General features: G+C 43.0%; 2 long non-coding RNA genes across 13 annotated transcripts in view; one reads left to right on the top strand and one right to left on the bottom strand.

Annotated features, from left to right (window-relative positions):
• The window catches only part of LOC112424728 (uncharacterized), a 264,486-nt gene that overhangs the window by 196,655 nt on the left and 43,875 nt on the right, over nt 1-23,956 (top strand). The window lies entirely within an intron of this gene.
• Nucleotides 6,274-23,841, bottom strand: LOC105470566 (uncharacterized). Of its 2 annotated transcripts, none has more exons than XR_011613199.1 (3): nt 23,709-23,841; nt 13,395-13,504; nt 6,274-6,843 (listed from the first exon to the last, which is right to left on the bottom strand). It is a non-coding gene; the product is annotated as an uncharacterized lncRNA (long non-coding RNA). The 2 variants fall into 2 exon arrangements; XR_011613198.1 differs by having other exon boundaries at nt 23,701-23,831.

Raw genomic sequence — 23,956 nt, 5'->3', positions numbered from 1 at the left:
ACAGGACCAACGAGAAACTCCTGCACCAGGAAGGTCGGGGACACAGGCCCGGAACCCCAGCTCGCACGTGGTGCCTGCAGCTCCTTGGTCACAGGATCTCGGGCATCCATCTCTTGCATTTCCCCATCGGTAAAACACGGATGCTGGACTAGATAAGGTTTCCCAACTCAGCACTACTGATGACTTGGGAAGGGTGATTCTTTGTTGGGAGGGGCTGTCCTGTGCCGGTTAGGATGTTTAGCGGCATCCCCAACCTCTACTACCCACTAGATGCTAGTAGCAACCCCCAGTTTGGATAGCTGAAAATGTCTTCAACATTGCCAAATGCCCCTGGAAGGAGAGGGAAAAATGACCTGCAGTTGATGACCTCCTGGCTGTGTCTGATGCATATGGAGGAGATGGTTCAGAGTATTCACACCGTGCATTTCCACTTCTCATGGCTCCTAATTACTCCTAGTGGCTCTGGAGTGGCTCTCCACTTTATGTGCACCTTCCTTCTGAGAGCCTGGAACAAACTTGTCTTTACTCAACTTTACAGTTTTATACGTTTTGTTCACGTATAACTCACATGCAGAAAAGTGCACGTCAAAAGTTTCTATCTCGATGACTTTTCAAAGTGAGCAATCCATGTGGATGTAGCCAGCACCTAAGCCAAGCTGCAGGACAGGAGTCATGCCCCCTCCTTCTCCTCTGCCCCAAGTTAGCCACTAGCCTGACTTCGGAGCCATAGATTAGTTTTGTCTGGTTTGTTGAACTTGGTAAAATGGAGTCATCCTGTATGTGCTATTTATGTGCCTGGCTTCTTTCACTGTACATTACGTTCATGAGATTCATTCATGCTCTGTGCATTTGCAGCCCATTCACTCTCAGAGTGGATGATATTCCATTATCTGATATGCGGCAACTGCATCTTTCATGCCACTGGGGAGGGGCCTTTGGGGTATCTACAGATTGGGGATTATAAGTTGCACTGCTGAGAACATTTGTGTGCATGTATTTTCATGAATATGTGAATGCATTTCTGTTGAATATATACTGAAGAGTGGAGTTGATGGGTCATAGGGCATATACATATTCAGTTTTAGGGGCTGCCAAACAGATACTTCTGGAAATTAATACGAAAAAGACTGAAAACCCTATAGAAAAATCAATAAAAGACTTGAACGGTCACATCGCAAAAGAAGATGCTCAGTTGTTCAATAAACACGGAACGGTGGTGCTTAACCACTTTAGTCATCTAGGAAATGCACATTGAAACTAAGCCATTCTACTGCATCTCCATCAGTGTCTATAAAGAAGGACAAGTTGAGAAGGACATGGAGCAACTAGAAGTTCCATATGCTGTTGGTGGGAGTAGAAATTAGTGCAACCACTTTGGAAAACTGGCAATATCTTCTTTGAGGTTTGTAAGCCACAGAAAGGCACAGGTAAAAACAAACATTTATGATTTGGAATAACTAGGTTTTATATAAGATAGAAAAATTAAACAAAGGATTTGTGCATTGCAAAAAGCTACAAGGAGGTCCAAAGCAGGAAGTTATGCAAAACATAGCATTTGCCCCTGACTGGGAGTGCAGGGAAGACGTGGAAGAACAGAGAGGAAGAGAAGGAGGCTAGGGTTAGGTACCTGCTCAGGAAGGTTGAAGGGAATTCTGGAAGGAGAGGGGCTGGTGTCCTGCTCCTGCTGTCAAACTCTAGAACCTTGTGGGACTGCTGTGATCCCACAGAGAACCTGAAGATGGCTCCCAGTTCCCTATGGCCAGTGCCAAGCTGCAAGGACATTAGGGAGTATCTCCAAGGCTTGTGGGTGGGGTAGGAAGTGAAAGACTAAGAGAGCAGGGACCAGGACCTTTTCAAGGCTGGAGAGGAGGATGCAGGGAGGCTGTGGCAGGGACCACAGGCAGATGCCATGCCAAGGAATGCCCACCAGCCAAAGAGATGGGGTCTAGCACCTGCATACACATGCAGAGACCGGACGGGCAGGGGGCTGATGGATCACCACCCTCCTCTGCCACTTCACCCCCAGACAGGAAGAAGGGGCTGGAGGGTAAAGTAATGTACGACGATTTGCCCAAACAGGACTAGTGAGTAAGATAAAATAAATTCACATTTGACTAAAAATTTGGTGGATTAAACTGAATAGGTCCATAGGTGACAGCTAAAGTGTTCTTCTCTAGGAAGACTGGGGGATTGAGATAAAAGCTCAGTCAATGATAGCAGGCAAAGAAAAATTCACCGTGCGTGCTCGGGCCACTGGCTGTGAATTGCCCATGTCTCTCTTCTACCTGCAGCTCCCAACTGCAGCACAGATGGTCCCCTCCTTCCCTCCCTGTTTTCCTTCTTTATAACAAAGACAACCATGAGCTAGGGACTGGAGACCCAGCGGGCAAGAACACGAACACTGCTCTCTCCCTCACTTCTCTCTCCGGTCTAATGGGAGAAACAGCATCAAAGAGAATGACTACATACACGGAATACTTTTACTGTTGTGTGCAATGAGTGATGCTTTGGAGGTGGTTGTTACAAAGAAGGCATCTCTGAGAAACTTGGAAAGGATGAGGAGGAGGCAATTGTTCCAAGATAGTGAACACCTGGGAGCAAGCTCCAAGGAGTGGGAGTGGCCTGTGCAAAGGCCCTGGGGCAGGGCATGAATAGGATTTTCCAGGGAGTAAAGGAAGTTGATTGTGGCTCAGTACTCTGAAAGGATCATGGGCGGGGGCACAGGCTGGGCATCCCAGAGGGAGGGATTTTGCAGAAATAATGGAAAAACCATTGCAGGGATTTCAGCAACGGGAAAAGCAACCTAATCTGTGTGATAGGCTCCTTCTTCTTGCTGTGATATGGTGACTGTATTAGAGGAGAAGAGTGGAACTGAGGGGCCATTCCAGAGCCTGGAAATAATGGTGGCCTAGACTAAGATGATGGCATTGGAGAGAATGTGCATGGATTTAAGATCTCTTAGAAGCAGAAATATAATAATCATAACATACACTATTATTATAGCCACTACTTGCTGATAACCTACTCTGTGCTGGGCAGTGTGCTAACGGTCTCATATATAATATTCAATTTAACCCCATGTGGTAGATACTCCTTATCATTCATGTTTTGTAGATGAAAAAATGGAGCTTCCTAAAAATTACATTGATACAGGGCAGATGAGCCCCAAAATGGGGCTTAGAGCAAAAGGGTTCTTGGCTTCACCCAGGAAAGAATCTGAGGGTAAGCCGGTGGCAGAAGAAAATGCTTTATTGAGATGGCAGTGTTACATCCCCATGACTGCTCCCACAGAACAGGCCACCTCACAGGCAGTGTGCTCAGAGTAGCAGCTCAGGGCAGTTCTGCAGTCATATTTATACCCACTTTTAAATTTTAATTTAATTTAATTTTTTGAGACAGAGTCCCACTCTGTTGCCCAGACTGGAGTGCAGTGGTGCGATCTCAGGGTCATAGATAGTTTTTGTAAATGCTAAAGCAATATTCAAATTTGTATTACTTTCAGAGAATAAAGAACCACCAGTCCCAACAGCCCTAATACAGTTTTTTTTTGTTTTGTTTTTTCCTGGAGATCAGACTTCAGGAACAGGAATGGAAATGTCCTTTCAGAGAATCTCATGTCTAGAAAGTCCCAGAGAGGGTCAAACCTGAAGTTCTTTCTCCCTGAAACCGGAAGGAAAACCTCAGCTTGGACTTAGGGCCTGCTCTGCCCCTGGAAACATCTCTCTGTTCTCCTGTATGTTGTATTCCCCACTATGTGATGGCCCCTCACATTGGTCAGGGGTACCTAGAACATTGTGTCCCTCACCACCTTCCCAGGGGGTCTGCCCCCTGGAATGCCTGGCTTCACTTTCTACCTTTTCTGTAGAGCTTGCCTTGGCAAAGCCATCCCCAACGCCTCTTCTTCCACATCTCCCGTCTACCCCACTCTCCTCTCCTGCTTTGCCCATGATGATAATCACTAGCATTTATTAAATGGTTGCTTTTTATCAAGAGTTTCTTTTTTATTTTTTAATTTTATTTTTTTTATTTTTGAGACGGAGTCTCGCTCTGTCGCCCAGGCTGGAGTGCAGTGGCCGGCTCTCAGCTCACTGCAAGCTCCGCCTCCTGGGTTCACGCCATTCTCCTGCCTCAGCCTCCTGAGTAGCTGGGACTACAGGCGCCCGCCACCTCGCCCGGCTAGTTTTTTGTATTTTTTAGTAGAGACAGGGTTTCACCGTGTTAGCCAGGATGGTCTCGATCTCCTGACTTCGTGATCCACCCGTCTCAGCCTCCCGAAGTGCTGGGATTACAGGCTTGAGCCACCGCGCCCGGCCTATCAAGAGTTTTGAAAGTGTTGCTTTATTGGGCCCTGCCAATCCCCAACAAGGTAAGAGTTGTCCTGTACATTCTGCTTACAGATATGGAAACTGAGGTTTAGAGAGGTTTCAGGAACTTGGCCAAGTCAGTCGTGCTGGTGAAAGGTAGCCTGGGATTCCAGCCTCCATCTCTTTGGACAGCTGTGTCTCTGTTTCTCTAGCTCCTCCTTGAGGTCAAGGCCTCATTGTCTCAGTAACTTCAACGCTAACAGAGGGCTGGGTGTGTGGGCACCCAGTACACATTTGCTGAGTTGAATTGAGTGCTAGAGAATGTTCTAGTGCATTGGAATGTTTGAGCCGGGCCAGATGCAAACCCAAGGTGTCCCACTGTCATGACCAGACACGGCGGCTGTACCCAGGTATGACAAAATGCTGCTGCTGCAGCTGACGGCAGGAAATCGTGAAGGAACACCTATTTTGTGTCAGACCCTGTGGAAAGCAGTTCACAAAGTCATCTTCTATGGCCTGAACGTGTTCTCCCCAAATTTATATTTTGAATCTTAATCCCTCATGTAATTGGGATTAGTGATTTTATTTTAAAAAGGACCTGGAGAGACTCTTCGGCCCTTCCTCCGCTTGAGAGCGTAGCAAGAATACAGCCATCTAGGAGCCAGGAAGCTGGCCTTCACTGGACATCGAATCTGTGGCATCTGAGTCTTGCACTTCCAGCCCTCACAACTGTGAGAAATACATATTTTATTTTATTTTGTTTTGTTTTGTTATTATTTTTTGAGATGGGGACTCTCTCTGTCACTCAGCCTGGAGTGCAGTGACATGATCATAGTTCACTGCAGCCTCAACCTCTCCGGCTCAAGCGGTCCTCCCTCTTCGGCCTCCCAAAGGGCTGTGATTACAGGTGTGAGTCACCGTGCTCAGCCACGAAATACATTTTTTGTTGTTTATTTGGACTAAGATATCATCTTATTTTATCCTATGAGGGATCTGTTGTAAGCTTCGGTGAAGTGACGGGCCTGGCTGGTGGAGACCAAACCTGGCCATGGGACTTGGGAGCTGGGACTATCAGCATCACCTACCTCCAAGGACCACCAGAGGCCAGATGAGAGGCAGGGGAGGACCCACCCGCAGAGCCCCAGGAGGAACCAACCTGGCTGACGTCTTGATTTTGGACTTTTGGCCTCCAGAACTGGGAGAGAATATATTTCTGTTGTTTTAAGCTGCCCGGTTGGTGGTATTTTGTGAAGGCACCTCTAGGAAATGAACACAGAAGTTCAGGCAGGCCTGACTCGGTCCGTTGGCCTCCTAGGAGGTGAGGCCTGCAGAGCGTCTGTCAGACACACAGTAAATGCTCAGTTAACATTACGGTCTCCCCACATTATAACCATGGCTTGGCCTTTTCTGCTGAGAGTCTAGGCAGAGGTCTTCCCTCGAGATACTCTCTCTGCTGAAAGGAGGGTCTGGGAATTCTTCCACCATGACATGAGACATATTTAGCTTCATTGCAAACCTGAGGTTTCATCCTTTGGGAACATGAGGTAGCACCTGTATACGGAGGTGCGAGGGGGAGTGGTGCAGCCAGGAGACCCGCCTGTGTCTTCGCATTGCCTGGGGGAGGCGGCCTACGCCTGGGGGTTCAGCTGGGTCTTTGGCTAAACAGCATGATGGAGGAGGGCAAGGGTGTCAGTGTCAGCCAGGCCCACCCTGAGTCCTGGCTGCTGGACCGAGGGCAAGCTATGTCATGTTGCTCAGCCTCAGTCTCCCCACCTGGGAAGTGGGCCTGGAGTTCAGGCAGATAAAGCACTTAACACAGAGCCTAGAATAGGGAAGCAAAACAAAACATTCTTATATACGTACATGTGTGTGTATGTATATGATATAACAGTGTTTATTAAATTATAAAAGTTACACTGTTTATTTCATCCTGAAGATTTAATTTTTTGAAAGTAGGCCACATAAAAAGAAAAGAAAGAAATTTAAAAAGTACATATAAAACAAATTAGAAATAAACATATGGCAGTGCAGTCAGCCCTCCGTAATCCACAGATTCTGCATTGAGGATTCCATCACCCTCAGATCAAACATATTAGAAAAAAAGTAATAAATATAACACTTAAAAAATGATACAAATAAAAAGCAATAAAATGTAACAATTATTCACATGGCATTTACGTTGGATTAGGTATTATAAGTAATTTAGAGATGATTTAAAGTGCATGGGAGGATGTGTGTAGGTTAGATGCAAATATTATGCTAGTTCATCTGCAGAAGGTCGTGGGACCAATAGCCCTTGGATACCAGGAGACAACTGTAAACACAGCATATTTAGTGTATAGTTTTTGCATATTCTCTCTTTGCTGATGTATTTCTTTACTTAAAAATTGGACTTTATTATACAAAATGTTTTCAAACCCTTTTCATTTAACCATATATGGTGAATGCTTTTCCGTGCGGTTAAATATTCATCTTCAATGTTCCATTTAATGGCTCGTTGTGTTCTGTGTGAGACTTTCCGTGGGGCTTTGAATGGCACCTACAGACAGGGGGAAGAAATAAGGTTTTGTGATGACAAAGTATGAGGAAGCTGTCCACACAGAGATGGGACAGGAAGCAGGCTGCTTGCCGACCCCAGAGGCTTCCGTGAGATGTGCGGCTGCAGGGGCACCCACTCGCCTCCGAAGGGGCTGTTCCGACTCACAACCCCGGCACGGCCTTCTGGGCAGAACACTGGCAGATGGCACATTTTTGCCAATCTGAATATGTGGGAATTCTATCCTACTGTTTTCATTTGCATTTCCTTTATTACTCAGGAAGTGGAACATATTTTCTGTTTGCTCCTCCCATTTCCTCTTCTACGATTTGTCAATTTTTTTTATTGATTTGAATGGATTTCTTTTATTATTTTGTAGGACTACTTTATGTAGTCTAGATAAGATTTCTTTGCCAGGTACATGCCTTGCAAAGACATTGTTTTGTCAGATTCGAACTTATCATTTAATGTGGTTTATAATGTCTTTTGTCAAAGAAAAATTTAATGTTTTAAACAGTCAAATTTGTCAATATTTTCTTTTTTTCGAAACAGGGTCTCACTCTGTTGTCCACGCTCATGTGCAGTGGTATGATCACGACTTATGGCAGCTTTAATCATAAGGGCTCAAGCAATTCTCCTGCCTTAGCCTCCGCAATAGCTAGGACTACAGGCGTGACCATCATGTCCAGTTTTTTGGGTTTTTTTTTGGTAGAAATGGGGTCTGGCTGTGTTGCCCAGGGCTGGTCTTGAACTCCTGGGCTCAAGCAGTCCTCCTGCCTCGGGCTCCCCAAGTGCTGGGATTACAGGTGTGAGCTGCTGTGTCTGGCCCTTTTCTTTACTGGTGTCTTATATACTTTGGGTGTCTTAAGAAGTACATACCTACTGCAACACTGTGGAGACACTCCCCTGTATTACACCTTAGTGATCCACTGGTAAGCACTCATGCTGAGTAGCTCTGTGACTTGGGGAAAGATCTCTCTCTGGACTGAGATTTCTTGGTTTATATAAAGGGGGTAATAACAGTACCTGCTTTGTTAATTTGTTTTGCAGATTTCACAGAGTTAACCTATGTCAAGTCCTAAAAAGTGCCTGGCATCTGATATTCACTCAAGAAAAGTTAGATGATTATCATTGTCCTAAAAGTTTCAGTTTTCCTTCTAGTGATTTTTGCCTTAAAATTCATCTGGAGTTTGTTTGTATATAAGGTATGGATCTAATGAGATTGTTTCCCTATGAGTGGCTTACTGCCCCACTGTCAGGTATCGAATGATCCGTGTATTCACTGCTAGTTTTTAAGGCTAATTCTATTCCATATCGGGGTTCCAGATATTAATTTCTGTGCTACCCTGTTCCAAGGTCCTAATTTTTTACCCCTAGGACAAAAACGCATGTTTAATTTCATGTAGGATTAATAGCTGATAACTGAGTGGTCAATACTGCCTTTCACATTCTTCTCCAAAACTGTCTTAATCATTCTTCATGTAACTTGTCTATGTGGATTACAGGAGCTGCTCGTCAACTTCCAGGAAAACCCTGAGACCAACACTCGACCACTGAACTCTCTCTCCTAGACACACCACATTAGGACATTGATTTACCTGCCATTTTGTTTGTTTAATACGGTTTTATTTTGGAAAATGCTCAGTTTGATGAGCTTTTTTATGTGTCTTCACTGGCAGCAGGGGTAGTTCTTCTCTGTGTCTGTGGCTCAGGTTCCCTGGGCAGTGTTAGAACACAGCTTGACTGGTTCTTTTCACAGGGTTCCTGGAGCTCACTGGAGCCAGAGAACTTCAAAAGTCAGGTTCTCAGAGATAATCATTGAGTTTCTGAGCATGCTGGGACTTCCTCACAGAACAGGCTGTATGTGGCTTTGGTGACAAGATCAGGCTGCTGGGTAGGTTCTTTCTGTGCTTGCCCCAACGTGTCTGCCAAATTGCTGGCATCTTTCTGCTTTTCACCTTCTCACCTTCATCTTTTTTGGTGTTATTACAGCTCTAATTTTAACTGCATTGAGGTGGATAGATTCTATCTCAAAATTTCTGTCTTCTAACTTTAGTATTTTTCCAATTTATATCTACTGTGATTACTGAGTTTAGTTCTACTATGTTATTTTGTGGTTTTAATTTATTGTCTTTTTAAAAATATTTTTTCTCCTCTGTTTAGTCTCTATTACAGACTGAATAATTATTCAGAGTTCATTTATTCCCTGATTTCTCTGTTTTGGTATGAAAAGTCCACATTTGATTACAATTATTTTTATGGCCAACTTGAAATTTATAACATGAGCACTAGATTTAATGAAATGAATTCTAGACTTAATGAACATTTTTATCATTTCTATCCTCCCGAACAACATGAAGGCATTTTAACTTCATTTATTTAATTTTAGTTTTTGAGACGGAGTCTCGCTCTGTTGCCCAGGCTGGAGTACAGTGTTTTGATCTCCACTCACTGCAGCCTTCACCTCCCAGGTTCAAGCCATTCTCATGCCTCAGCCTCCCAAGTAGCTGGGATTACAGGTGTCCGCCACCCCGCCCAGCTAATTTTTGTTTTGTTTTGTTTTTGTAGAGATGGTGTTTCATGTTGGCCAGGCTGGTCTCAAACTTCTGACCTCAGGTGATTCACCCACCTTGGCCTCCCAAAGTGCTGGGATTACAGGCATGAGCCACTGCACCTGGCTCTAAACTTTTAAATTTGATTACTCATTCTATTTTCTGAGATATATTATTTTAGTATTACACTGTCACCATATTTTTAACCTCTGTAAATTAGTAATTATCAAGATTATTTTTATAATCAATGAACATTTAATTCCCCACGTAAACACTGATAGAGGGATTGCAGCTGTCTCTTGACTCTCACTCTTCGATACTTGTTTCTTATTAGTCAAAACTTCTTTTAGTAGTTCTTTCATTTTGGGTCTGTGAGTGGTGAATTTTTCAGTCTTTGTCTGAAAATGTCTTAATTTTTGCCTTCACTCTTAAACTATGGCTTATTTTAATATCAAGTTTTAGATTTTCTTTCTCATAGTCCATACATGTGCATCTCATAGTCCATTCCATTCTTGTGTGGTCTTTATTATTACTGAGAAGTTGATTGCTATTCGCATTATTGTTCCTTTGTAGAGAACTGCTTGTCCTCCTGGCTCCTTTGAAGGTTTTCTCTTTGTCTTTGGTAATCTTCATTTCACTGGGACACATCTAGGAATGGGTATATATTTCATATGTTTTCAACAGAGGATTTATTTGTATCCTCAATTTTGAAAAATTCAAAATTATTTCATTTTGAAGATTGCTTTTCTTCCATCTCTGTTATCTTCTTGTTTTGACTATAACTTGTAACTTGTTTTGACTAGACATTGGCCTTCTCATTCTATTGTTTATGATTTGAAATTCTTGCCACGACTTCCATCTTCTAAATTTCTGTTGCATGACTAGTGATTTATTCAGCTCTGCTCTCCAGCTGTATCTGTTGAGTTTTACATGTTAGTGACTGTATTTTTCTTTTCTAGATTTTTAAAAATTAAATCCATCATTTCTTTCTTTTATAGTATTTTGTTCTTTCATAATGGAGTATTTTAATTCTTTACTCCCTTTAATTCTTCAATTTTTCTAAGTTATTGGATAGATCAGTTACCTTTGTTGTATATGCTGGTTCTCTGTTACAGTGTAGCTTTTCTTCATCTAGGTTAGAATTTTAAATTTTCATTTTTTCTTCAGCTGGCGAGGCTATATATTGTGACTATTTTGTGTAACTTTGGTTACACAGACTCGTCCCTATAGACCAATTTTCCTCAGCCTGAATGCAAATGTTATGTTCATTTTGGTTTGGAATTTCTGCCCTATAGATGAAGTGCAAACTTGAACTCTGTATCCTGGATGGTGTAGACTTGGGTTGGAATTTCTAGCGAGGCTTGGCTTCTTTATTCAGAACCAAGCAGTGCCAGGGTCTCTTGCTGTTTACCTGTGCTGGTGGAAGTTCACTTGCTTGAGTGATACGTATGAGGAAGTTTAAGGCTTCATTTCGGTTGCCCTTCAATTAACATACTCCTCCCACAAACAGCTCATAAATATGATTTTGCAGTTTTCTTGTTAACCCTAAATGAGTGGTTGTCAACCAAGTGCACTTTTGCCCCCCAGGAGACATTTTGTAATGTCTGGAGACATTTTTGTTTATCCTCACCAAAAATGGAGAGGGTGCTACTGGCAACAAATGGGTGCAGGCTGAGCACTGCTGAACATCCTACAATGCCTAGGATACCCCTTCCCTCAACCACACACACCACCCAAAGAATGATCTGGCATGGAATGTCAATTGTGCAAGGCTGAGCAGCTCTAGACTAGAAGCCCACTGAGGACAGGGACTTCGTCATACTGGTGCAGGTACAGAGGTACTCTGTATCCTCTTTGCCCGTTTTACTTCTTGGTAACTAGTAGTTACTCAGTAAATTTTGCAATGTATCAAACAAGCATTAGCCTTTAAAGCTGATATTGCCAATATGACAGGTCGAATGTAGTATCTTGTTTTAATTTGTATTTACTGAATTACTAGGGAAAGCTTTTTGGTTTTTACATGTTTACTGATCATGATTACCTGTATTACTTCTTTGGTGAACCAATCCTTTATTTTTTTTCCTTTGCTTACATGAATATACTAATGCCTGTTCAACTATCTATTAATATAGTTGGGGTTATGGATAGTAATGAGATTAATTGAGAAAAAACCCATGGATAGTATATAACACTGGACGAATAAAGACCTTATTATCATTTTATGCTGCCCAAGCAGCCTGCCCTTAGGAAAAAGTCCAAGGTGTCTTATGCAGGCTGCTCACTGCACAAGCGGGCAAGGGGAGCACCAAAATCCAGCCAGCACTCTGCCCTCTCAGATGCCAAAAGGTCACCATGTGGGTGTGCCTGGAGCACAGCCTCCTATCTCTGTTTACATTCGCCCTTCAACAGTGTGATAGCTGAGCACATCTTGATACTTCTCAAAATGCATTCATACATGTGGTTTATTTTGGTCCTTACTTAACCCTGTAAGAGGTGCTTGGGGTTGCTCTTTCTGGCAGGTGACGATCCAAGCTGGTTGCACCTCGGAGACACTGGCAGTTTCAGAGGGTAGATACTTGGATGCTGCTTCTGCACCCCTGCATTGCATCTCTTCCCCGGCGCCTAGTGTTAGAGAAGTCTTGGGGGGGGAACCTCTGCTGGGTGAGCTTCCTTTCAGCACTAAGAACCTAAGCTTGACATGGACTGCAGTTGTGAAAGGAGAGGACTTTTATTCTCAAAGATATCAACCTTGCCTGAATGTAAGCAGGTCTTGGGGAACTCCTGTGGTTCTCTCTTTTCAAGGTTTTCCATGAGACACAGTCCAGCCACACAAGAGTTAACCATATCTACATGACCCTTGGAACCTTTGAGAGTGATGGACCCATAAGAATCTCATGAAAGCTGTGGACCAGGAAAATATACCTGCTTTCAGGGGCTTCAGGGTCCCTGGAGAGTCTGCTCAGGCCTCTCTCGGCTCCAGGAGTCCTTGGTTAAAAACTGCAACCTATACTAAATTGGATTTTCATGGTCATGTCAAGGGATGCCAGAAATCAATGTAAAATTACCCAGGTGGCCCGAGTGCCTGCAGATACCAAGTTCTGTGCTCTTCCCACTTCTGCATCTTTGCCTCTTTGCACATGCTGTGACTTTCAAGGGAAATGTGCCTGTCTGTTTTGAAGACTCATATTGACAGCTCGGATGTCACTGTCTCTATGACAGATCTCCCTGGGGGCAGGGTTGAGCATCACATTCCAATTCCCACAACCCCTCTTTCACATCCTTTTCACTGTACTCAGAGTTCTAGTTATTGGCTTATATATTTGTTTTTCCAAGTAGACCGTGGGATGCTTACTAGCAGGAATCATGTCTTAGTTTTCTTGACTTGCCTTTGTTAGCCTCTCTTTGCGGCCTGGAATATAGTTATATAACAAGTGTTGCAAAAATGGCAAAATGCAATAAAGGATGGGGTTTTCATCAATTAAAAGGGTGTAGGAGAGAGGATATTCGTATAAGTGACCCTTATGTCTATGTATTGGGACAAGATTATATGTACCTGTTGGGCAGGTATCCAATGCCTAGTCAGCACAGATGATTTGTGAGTCTTCTTAAAAACAAATTTCCTCCAAATACTGTAGACTTCTCTCAAATCAAACTCTACAAACTCTAGTTCAAGAAGCACCAGCCAACCTGTTCCCTGACAGATGGGTGTGGCTTGAGCTTGGGCGATGTCAGCTTCTGTAGGCGCCCACATGGGACAAATGGCCCATTTCTGGGACAGTGTCCAGCATCTGGAGCTACGTTGCCACTTTGAAGATTCATCTCAATGTCCCTGAACTGCCAGGGAGGAAACAGCAATGGTGTTAAGTTGTCTGGTATGAATTACTGCTGCAAATAAATCTGACAAACCAATGGTCACGGTGAGAAGAATTGCCTCAGATACACACTGTCAGCCCGCTGGGTTAGCCTCCATCTTTTAGCATGGGGGGAAACAAGCATAACTACCTCTAAGAACTGAAGAAAAAAATCCTTCACTTGAGGTCTCTGTCCAAATGCTATGACTCAATGGTTCTATCCAGACTTGTCACCCTGGGGACCCTGAGGACATACATTTCCTGTAAGAGAGAAAGAGAACTGAATTCCAGCCATTCCTTCCCCACCACCTCCTGCTCTTCTTCCTTGCTGACACCGTTCATCTATATGATAGTGTACCCTTTTCTTGTTCATCTTTCTTTCCCATGCCATGAAATATTCTCTAAAAACATTTGTTCATAACTGCATAGCATGCCTTCAAATGGAGGTGCCCTAATTTGGACTACCACTCCTTTATTCTTGGCCTCCTAAGTTTTTTTTTCTCAATATTCACCATTGTAACTATCACATCTCTGACACCCTTGTTCTTAATTTGTCTTCATCTGAGATTATTTCTTGGGATACTTTCCTGCAAGGTTGCTATAATAACATCAAATTACTCTCCATGGTGAAATCTACTAATTTACACTCCCCGGCCCGATGGGTTTTCTGTTCCACCTTTCCTTGATCACCAAACATCATCACAACTTTCCAAATATCTCCCAAGCTTCTAAGTGAGAAATGGAACATTGCTATAGAATTCATTCTACTTCTGGTCATTTCAAACGTTTTTGTCTTCTTTTGTGATTACCTAATCATATCTTTTAACCATCTTTTTATTGAGGTGCTTCTCACTTTCTTATTTAGAAGATCTCTTTGGGCATTAAGAATATCATACACAGGCCGAGACGGGCGGATCACGAGGTCAGGAGATCGAAACCATCCTGGCTAACACGGTGAAACCCCGTCTCTATTAAGAAATACAAAAAACTAGCCGGGCGAGGTGGCGGGCGCCTGTAGTCCCAGCTACTCGGGAGGCTGAGGCCGGAGAATGGCGTGAACCCGGGAGGCGGAGCTTGCAGTGAGCTGAGATCCGGCCACTGCACTCCAGCCTGGGCGACAGAGCGAGACTCCGTCTCAAAAAAAAAAAAAAAAAAAAAAAAAAAAAAAAAAAAAAGAATATCATACACATATAATGCAGATATTTTCTCCAAGTTATTACTTCCCTTTTGACCCTGCGATCATTCATACTCATGGATTCTATTTTGGTGCAAGCCACAAGTAGGGATCCAACTTTGTTTTATTATAAATGATCTCACATCTGTTGAATTAACCACTTAGTGTTAGTTTTAAAAATAATTTTACTGTTAATATTATTTTAATTGACACGTTATAATTATATACAGTCGTGGAGTACGATTTGATGTTTGGGTATATGTGTACAACATAGGATGATTCAATCAACCAAATTAACATATCTGTCACCTTGTACCATTCATTTTTAATGTCATTCTTATCACATACTATTCATGGGTTTGCTTCTAAGTTTTGAATCTGTCCTGGTGATATTTGTGATTATTTCTGGATAATAAGAGACTATTTTAACTTACTGTTCATATTTTGTTAAGACAACCCACCTCTGCCTTTCCCCTCCCTCCCTTTCTTCCTCTCTTGTTTTATCCCTCCCTCCCTTTCTCTCTCTCTCTCTCTCTTTCTCTCTCTCATAACTTTTTGACCGGTTTTATCCATTTTTTCTTCTTGAAAAACTTTAAAATCATATTAAGATTCAAAAAGCGTTATCTAAGAATTTTCATTGGAATTTCACTAAATTTATAGTTTAAAGTTTGATATTTTTACTATATCAGACCTTCTCACTTAAGACTATGATGCCCTCTCCGTTTCTTCATTGTCTTTTATATCTCCCAGTGCAGTGCGATAATATTTTTATGAAGTCCTGTACATTTCTGTTTGAGATTGGCCTGAGGTATGTTACGTTTTTGTGGCTATTATACCTGGAATCTTTATTTTATTTTTTTAACTGGTTACTGTGGGTAAAGACACGCATTGATTTATTATTTATTAACAGGTCATTTAATGAATTCTTGTTAGTATCTCAGCAGCTCTTCTGTTTTCCAGGTAGACTTTTTTTTTCTGTATGAAAGTAATAATGATCATCTCTATTTTTCTAACATACCATTTTAGGATGCTTAATTACTTTTGATAAAACAAGGACAAATACGAAGCTTATGGGGATTTTTACCTTTATATAGACAATAATGGAATGCTTCAAGTGGTACTCCCTGAAGATAGTTAGTCTTTACCATGACAGGAAATTTTCTTCCTATTTGAGTTTATTAGGAGAATTTGTCGAAAAAGAACGTTGAATAGTATCAGATGCCTTTCTATGCCTACATCCATGTAGCAGGTGATGACAGGATTTTCCCGTTTAACCTCTAATAAGATGCATTATTCTAGTTATAGAAGTACTTCTGTCAGTATTCCTTTTATCTTTAACTTTTCTTTATCACTTTATGCTGGAGTGTCTTTTAGACATATATAATTGGATGTATATTTACCAGTAGGAGATATTTTATCATTTGATAGAAAGTTTAACACATTTACATTTTTGTTGCAATGGATATGATATACTTGATCTTCTTGTCATTCTCTTTCTGTATTCTGTATTTATGCCTCTTTTTTTCTTTGCTGTATGGATTATATTGCCTTTAATCATTTTTTCATAATATTGAAGTCATATGTCCTATTTTTATGGCCATGAATAGTTATCTTTAAGTGTTAAGAAAACACCCAAACTTCATTTCTATAGTTATCAATATAAAGAACAATAAATATCCATTGTATCCCCTTCACATAATACAAGGGATACAGAGTTAAGAATGTTTTGGCTAAACAAACAAACAGCAACAAAAACAAAAACAAAACTGTGCTCAATGTATCTTAAATAATTAAAGGCTTATTTCTCTAAAATGACAAGAAATCTGAACATAGTCAGTTCTTGGCATTGGTTTAGTATATCAACAATATAAGAGTCTACATCTTTGCAAATCTTTTCCTCATGGTAATAAAATGGCTGCTCTAACTCCAGACATCATATCGACATTCAAGGCAGTAAGAATAAGGGAAGATCTGTGCCAATCATTTCTATCCCAGGACCCAATACCTAGAAGACTTCACTTAACATCTCGTTGGCCAGAACTCTGGCACATGTCCCTCCCCACAAACACAGAGGGCACTCAGAGAGGGAGCATCTCTTCTGCCTGGATGGTATAGGTGAAAAGAAAGGTGTGCCTGCCTCAGGAGAATTAGCACCTGTGAGCTCCTCCCATGTCAATGTCCCCTGCAGGGACTTTCCTGCAAAATAAATATTTTCCTTTACAAATTATAGCATTGCATTATCAGTTAAAATGAAGGATAATATAGCATTTTCCCAGTACATAGTAGGTGGTTCAGAAACATTAGTAAAACCATTTTTCAGCTTATTCATGAATCACCTACCTTTGAATGGCTCTGCTTAAATTGCCAAATGCTGTATCCTTTATTATATGATCTTATTTTTTATCTGCGTTCCATTCCAACATGATTGCCTTTTTCTATTCCAAGTAATAACAAAATACATTTTCTTTCAAATAATTTGTATTGAATTATCTATGAAAAAAGCTCCTTCAATAAAAAAATAGACATAAATGCTGTCACAGCATCAGGAATAAATAAGCAGATATCTACCTGTATGGTATTGCTCTCTGATGTTCTAATGCTTTTGTATTTAGACACTTGATCTGTAGTTTAGTTAACTCATTTATGGTTTAGATAATTTCTGATTTCGTACAGAGATTTCAGGGGAATTCCAGTTGCAGAGTGTTGACTGAGATGGTCTTTTTGCTTTCCTCATACCACTTACAGTATGACTACTTGTATAATGAAATATGCTTTCTTCGAGACTGGATGTTTCCTTGCAAAGCCTGGCGTGCTTAGATTTATTTGTGTTGGAAAGTTTATGCAATTATATACACAGTTGTAACTTAAATAGACATGAATCCACTGAAATTAGTTTTAGAAACTATCCAAAATTAATGCATTTTTGTGGTGCTTTAGAAAGCGCTTAAAATATAGGCTCTTTGGGTTCAAACCCTGGGTCTTCCACCATGAGATACATAGCTTGAGCTAGGTAGTCATTCTTTTTGGGCCTTATTTTATAAAATGTATAAATTTTGATAAATTCACTTACAAAATCAAGTTGGTATATTAGAGGATTATTGTGAAGATTAGGAGTCATATGAAAGGGCTCAGAATACTGAACGAATACAGTCATTTTAACCTTGGCAAGTGTCTTCTTTCTTGGTAAATCTTCAACTCACGTTTGGTTGAACAGGAGAAATGGAAGCTTTAACTTTGGGGAAATTCCACATGCTCAGCTCTGCTTGCTCACACAGTGCAGCAGGAACTCTATTTCTTTTCATTGCACACTGTCCAGGTGCATTTGTAGGAAATAAAATTGTCCTGGTGCCCCTCATAGCCATTGTCTTGCAGCTGGCAGAGCACTTGCTAAAAGACCAGGTGTAAGGAACAGCATGGGTATCTTGTGTGAGGAGTGCCTAGAGATCTGGGATGGACACTGCCCAAGAACAGCCCAACCTGAGTGGACTGGCGTGAGGGGTTCTGCCCAGCAGGGAGTGGGAACCTAAATATCAGATGAGATCACCCTGCCTCTTGAGTTCTTGACAAAATTATCTCAAGAACAGATAAGAAACCTGATGCCCTCCCCCTATCTCCACCAGTTCCCGGGGGCTGCCAGTTCTTGACGCCAGCCTCCAGCTTCTGCCCAGTTGACTCAGTTTTTGCAGCCCTGCAGCATTCCTGCCTATGCTGCTCAGGTTTCTATCACTTGGGCCTGGGTGTAGGACTCAGTCTCTTTCCTCAATGATCACAACACAACTTCCTCTAGGCTGTCATGAAGGCAGTTTCTTCACAATTCAGTGCCCTGGCTATCTGCGTCTGGGGGCAAACCACGCAAAATATAGTGGTCAAAAACATCAACAACTGTTAATGTTCCTCATGAATCTCCTAGATGCTTCACTCATATGGCTGGAGAATTGGGGCTGGGAGGTCAGACAGGGCTGTTAGTCAGGGCCTTGATTCCTCTTCAGGCAGATGTCTCCTCTCTATGGGGCTGCTCAGGCCCCCTCACAGCATGGGGGCTGGGTTCTAAGAACAGAGAGTCCAAGGCACAGAAAGCAGAAGTGCGAGTGTCAGGGCCTAGGTGTGGACTCAGAAGCCAGCAGAGCCTGTCTCACTTGCTCTTTATTTTGCTGGCCAGGCAGCCAGAGAGCCTGCACAGGTTTGTGGAGGACCCTAACTCTCAGCGGGTGCAAATGAACTTGACACTATCACTAGTTTACTATGTTTAGGAAGTCACGGGAAGATTTTACAGCTCTGCATCCTGCCAGCTGCTGGCTGAATGTCAGGCATTCTGAGTCTTACAAGTCCCTCAGTGAACCATCCTGTCCGTGTGGCCACCCCGGCCCTCTCTTTTCTCCCATTTTCAGCCTCATTGCTCCTCTGTCTCTCTCACCTCCGTGTTTCTGTTCCCTTCTCATGCACAGCAACTTCGTGACCATTTTCACTCCTTCATTTCCATTCACCAAATTTCAGGGTCTCACCTACCCGTGTGGCTTTGTGAGTTATTTTTTCTAAACAAAGACATATTTCTCCTTAAGAAAAGATAGTTACCAGCTCTTGGAATAACAGTTTTTTTTGTACTACCTTGCTACAAAGAACATGTAACTAACTAAGTTAATCAAACTGAATCATGACCTGACATCCCCTAGGTCCTATGCTAAGGTCTGAATGTTTGCACTCCCCAAAAAATTATATGTTGAAACCTATCTGCCAATGTGATGGTATTTGGCGGTGGGGCCTCTGGGAGGTGATTAGGGATTAGTGCCTTCTTAAAAGAGGTCCTAGAGAGCCCCCTTGTACCTACCACCGTGTGAGGTTACAGAGAGGAGGCAAGTCTGTGAGCCAGAAGCCAGGGCCCTCACCAGACGCTGCATCTGCCACGGCTCTGATGGTGCATTGCCAGCTTGCAGCCTGGAGAAATGACTTTCTGTTGGTTATGAGCCACCCAGGCTACGGTGCAGCCTGGATGGACAAAGACGCCTCTGCACTGCTCTGCCCTTCCTCCCTGTGAATCCTCCCCACATCCTCTCTGCTTCAGACATGCCTGGCCTCCCTGTCTTCCTCCAGGACTCCAAGCACACACCACTCTGCCCCTGCATGACCACAAGGCCCCATCTCTCCCTTTCTTCTGGATTTTGTTTTAATGCCAGCTCATTGCCGAGGCTGTTGTTGGACATTTAACGTGGTTTTACCCCACCCCAGGACTCTGTCTGTCCTGCGGGCAGTTGTATTTGAACCCCAGCCTTTGCTACCCTACAGCGTGCTGGCGATGCATTGATTCAGTGGCGCTGTCTGTTTCCTGTGTGAGCAGGGGCTTTGCCTGCTTTGACACCATCTTCAGCACCTAGAACAGTGCCTGGCACACAGTAGGTGCTCACTAAATATTCACAGAATGAGTCTTACAGGGATGAACAAAAATATATTGGGAATTGGCCAGTAAGGGTTGCAAAGACACATGTGGTGACCCACGGCTCCAGCTTGCCTGGGACTGAGGCATTTCCAAGGATGCAGGACTTCAAATGCTAAACCCAGGCAAGTCTCAGGCAAATCAGGACAAGTGGGTCACCCTTAATGAGAACCCCCAAATGTCCTCAGAGAAATCAGGGTGCTGTGGCAATGAGAGCGGGGTCTGGAGGGAAAGCCTGAGGGTGGTTGTCCCGTCTTGTGTTTGATCTGGACAGATCTAGGCTTCAATGCATAGCCACCTGCATCCTTGCCACGACTTAAGGCTGATCGCACAGCCCAGCATCACAGTCTAACAGTGAAGGATGTGGCAGGTTGTTGTCTTGGAGAAAGGATGTGATTTCCAATTTATCTGAGCTGCTTGGAGCCCACGCTGCTTTACAGCATTGTTCAGAACTGACGAGGATTCTGTGAGCTCTCCTTTCTGTCTCTTCCTAAGCACTCTGCAGTGAGATCTTCAAGCCCCTGGCTTCGCAGGGTGCAGCGCACATCACAGACTCCGAACAAAATGCAAAACACAGAGCAGGCATGGCAGCTACACGAAAGAAGCGTCTCCTTCGAGGACTGCCCACCATGCGGGGCTGCGGTCACAGCACCGCACCTGCTCTCTGAACCTGCCGGCAGCAAGAAAACATGGCGTCCTGTCCTGGCTTGCCTCTGATCAGAGTTGGAGGGATCCGACTGAGTCCTCTTGTTCTGTTGGGCAACGACGTAGGGAACAAACCTAAGTAAACTTGAATGGAAACTGTGAAACTACAGAGAGAAGACGTGGGCAAAGCAAGCCTCTTGAAGACTTGTGAGCAGGGAAGACCCTGGCACTCTTTGAACTGTTTGGCTTAGGAAGATTTGCTTTGGCACAGCTGCTGCCAGAGCTGAGCAGGCTCCTGTATCGCCTGCTGGACCGGTGCCTTTTGGGCTGTGCAATTTGGCTCCACAATCCAGAGGCAGATTTTCAGACCGTGCAATAAAACAAAGCGACATCATCAATGCCAAGCCATGGTCTGCCCTGAGCCATGGCAGCGTTTCCACTGAGCGAGCTGCCTTCCAAGGAGGATGCTCTCTGCTGTGCGGTGCTGACATCTGCTGTCACCAGCCGGCTCAGGGGTGACAACCAGTCACACTGCAATGACCTCCTCCCATGTCCCTCCAAACATCTTCGGAGTGAAAGGGAGTCTCCAGTCATGTGCTCTCTTTTTCCTTTCCAAACCTGACGATGTTCAGTAATTAATGGCATATTTTGAATATGCCAGGGAGATGAACAACAGCACATGTAAATGCAAACCTGAAGCCGGGGCTCCTTCCACACCAGCAGTCGGTAGACTTGCCATAAAGGAGTGGAGATTATTTTGCCCTGCTGAGAAAGATCCTTTTTGTTCAAGGGGGAGAAAAGTTTTTGACAGTATGTGCTGCTGCAGAAGCATCTCGGCAAGTCCTTTATTAAAATTTATTTATCATCTTTTATTAATGAGATTTGGTTCGGGGAGACTATCTTGTGGAAGAATTAAACTCCTGCCTTCAAAGCCAGTTTTCAACAGTAGGCTGGGATTTGGCGATGGGTGACTCAGCAGCAAAGCGGATAGGAAACAGTCAAGAGACAAACAGTGCAGACACGTGCCGGGGTCCACATTTCCCCTGCCTGTGGTCCCCGCCCCAGCATCTTGGTGCGGTGTCCCAGCTAAGAATGTGGTCTTTGGAGTCCTGCTAACATGGATTTAAATCTGATCTCTACCCCTTCCTCCTGTGTCACCTTGAGCAAGCCTCAGTTTCTCCATCTGTAAAATGAAATTGTTCCAGGGAGAATCAAATGAGATAATCCTTGCAGAGTCCAGCACACAGCCACCTATACACGGTAAGTCTCAGCGCAGACATCCCTTAAAGTTGTGTTGCTGATAGATAAAGTCTCTGAGATCCGCAGATCTCTAGTCTTCTGAGGTCATGGCTTGCTCATGCTGCCCTTCTACTGTAGAATGAATGTTTTCCTGCAGATCCAAGTTCTCACTACGTTTGATCAAATTTAACCCATAGAATATTCACAGCAACATTATTCATAGTAATGCAAAAGTGGAAACAACCCAAATACACATGAACTGACGAATGGGTAAACAAAATGTAGTATGTCCGTATATGCTATATATGGGACATTATTATCTGGTGATAAAAAGGAATAAAGTCCTGATACCTACTGCAACATGGAGGAACCTTAAAACATCATGCTAAGTGAAAGAAGCCAGACAAGAAAGGCCACATATTATATGATTCCTTTCATATGAAATGTCCAGGATAGGGCAGTCCGTAGAGACAGAAAGCAGATTGGTGGTTGACAAGCTAGGGAAAGTGGAAATGGAGAATGACTGCTGATAGCTATGAGCTTCCATTTTAGAATGACGAAAGCGTCCTAAAATTAGATTATGAGGATACTGACACAACTGTGTCAATATAACTGAAAGCATTAAATTGTATGTTTTGAACAAGTAAACGCTGATGTTGTGTAAATGAAATCTTAATAAAGCCACTAGTATAGCTGATGATGAATACCTGTCCTTCAGTGTCCATTTGTACACATAGAGTACTATGGACACTTTTATATAGAATGCATGCATTTATGTATATTGTATACAATATAGGCATTTGTAGGCATTGCCTTTTTGTTTTAACTTGCATGGGCTACTGAGTCTGAGGGCAGGGCCTTTGTGTGCTTAGAAATTCTTGATTGATCTGTGGGTCCCACCCACAGATGGAGGCCAATTTTAACTTGTCAACTGCTCAGAAGCAAGACAGAAAATTATCAAAGAGACTTGCACCATGACATACTTATTCAGGATAGATTAAGACAGTGGCTCCCAGATGCTAATCTGTGGATTGGTATCATTTTTAGTGATGAACTGTCTAAAAGTTAGAACCAAGTAATTAATTGTATTGTCTCAATATTAATTTATTAGTTTTGACAGTACTATGATTATGTAAGATGTCATCATTATGGGAAGCCAGGTAAAGGATATATAGAAACTCTCTATTTTTGCAACTTTTCTGAAAATATAAATTTTTTTCTACAATAACAGTTTAGTTACACAATCTACTACCCTCCCCCCCAAAAATCCAAAAACCCACACTAACAACAGTGACAAAATAAAGACAAAGACAGAAAGACCTTGGCAGAAACTTAACATAAAAAACTCTCTTCTATTCAAAAATGATCATCTTGACATTGGTAATGTTAAATGTTCCTTTTATGGAGAGGCATTAAATGGAATTTGCATTTATTCTTTTCCAACTTGACAACATAAAAGGTGACAATTCTATGTCTCCAGAGTTGTAGCAGGTGCTATCAGATTCTGTCCCTGTTCTCAGCCAGCACTCTGGCTGGGATTCTCTAAAAAGTACTGTCTACCCTGTCTCCCAGAGGTCCCCAGGGAGCCTGTGCCCTAGTGGCCACACGGGTAACCTCAAACTCTCTGCTGGGCACCCTATTGACTCCTTCCCTCCCCTGCCTTGCTCCCCAGCCCTACTGGTGTTTGCCAGGGTTACCTCTTGCTAAAATATCTGCCCTTGGATTCCTAGCCTTGGTCTGCTCCTGGGCTACCCAAATTAAGACGTGTGGTTTGTGAAGTTGAGAATATGGGACTATTGACTAAAGCTTGAACTTAAATATGGGATACTATGTGTACGTGTCATTTCCAGGATGGCCATTAGCACAGACAAGGGGTGGTGCTAGATCCTGGGCATGGGGACTCGATTTATTGGGTTGTCACAACAAAGTCTCAACAACTGAGTGACTTATAACAATGGAAATTTAGTATACCATCTCACAGTTCTGGAGGGTAGAAGCTGGAAATCCAGGTGCAGGCAAGGCCATGCTCTCTTGGAAGGCTCTAGGGGAGGATCCTTCCTTGCCTCTTCAGCTGCTGGTGTTTGATGGCAACTCATGGCTTTCCTTGGCTTGCAGCTGTGTGGCTTCGATCTCTGTCTCTGTGGTCACACAGTGTTCTCCATGCATCCCTCTGGGCTTCCGTCTTCTTATAAGGACACTAGCAGTACTGGATTAAGAGCCCACTCTA

The sequence above is a fragment of the Macaca nemestrina genome, chromosome 15, assembly GCF_043159975.1.
Source record: "Macaca nemestrina isolate mMacNem1 chromosome 15, mMacNem.hap1, whole genome shotgun sequence".
Taxonomy (NCBI): Eukaryota; Metazoa; Chordata; class Mammalia; order Primates; family Cercopithecidae; genus Macaca; species Macaca nemestrina.
The sequence above is the reverse complement of the archived record's forward strand: the minus strand, read 5'-3'. Positions and strand labels throughout refer to the sequence as shown.